Below are 206 nucleotides of genomic sequence, written 5' to 3' on the forward strand. Positions count from 1 at the left end.
ACAGTCTCACGTGCGCACAGCACGCAGAGTAGTTTCGTTTTGAGTGAAAACAGGGCGGAAAAGCTGGGAGGTTTTAAAAGAGTGCTAAGGGATTATTATATATATAATGATCATTATACAACTGAATATATTAATGAATTAATTATATGAATGTACCTCTGAAGGTTCTGACTGTCTTCAGAAACGATTCGATGGCATTTTGTTTT

General features: G+C 35.9%; 1 protein-coding gene across 1 annotated transcript in view; it reads left to right on the forward strand.

The window, feature by feature from the left end:
• LOC107692641 (transmembrane protein 8B-like) overlaps positions 1-206 on the forward strand; it is a 13,211-nt gene that overhangs the window by 2,283 nt on the left and 10,722 nt on the right. The gene's annotated exons all lie outside the window — the stretch shown is intronic.

This window comes from Sinocyclocheilus anshuiensis, unplaced genomic scaffold, assembly GCF_001515605.1.
Source record: "Sinocyclocheilus anshuiensis isolate Anshui unplaced genomic scaffold, SAMN03320099.WGS_v1.1 scaffold50, whole genome shotgun sequence".
In the NCBI taxonomy this organism is placed as follows: Eukaryota; Metazoa; Chordata; class Actinopteri; order Cypriniformes; family Cyprinidae; genus Sinocyclocheilus; species Sinocyclocheilus anshuiensis.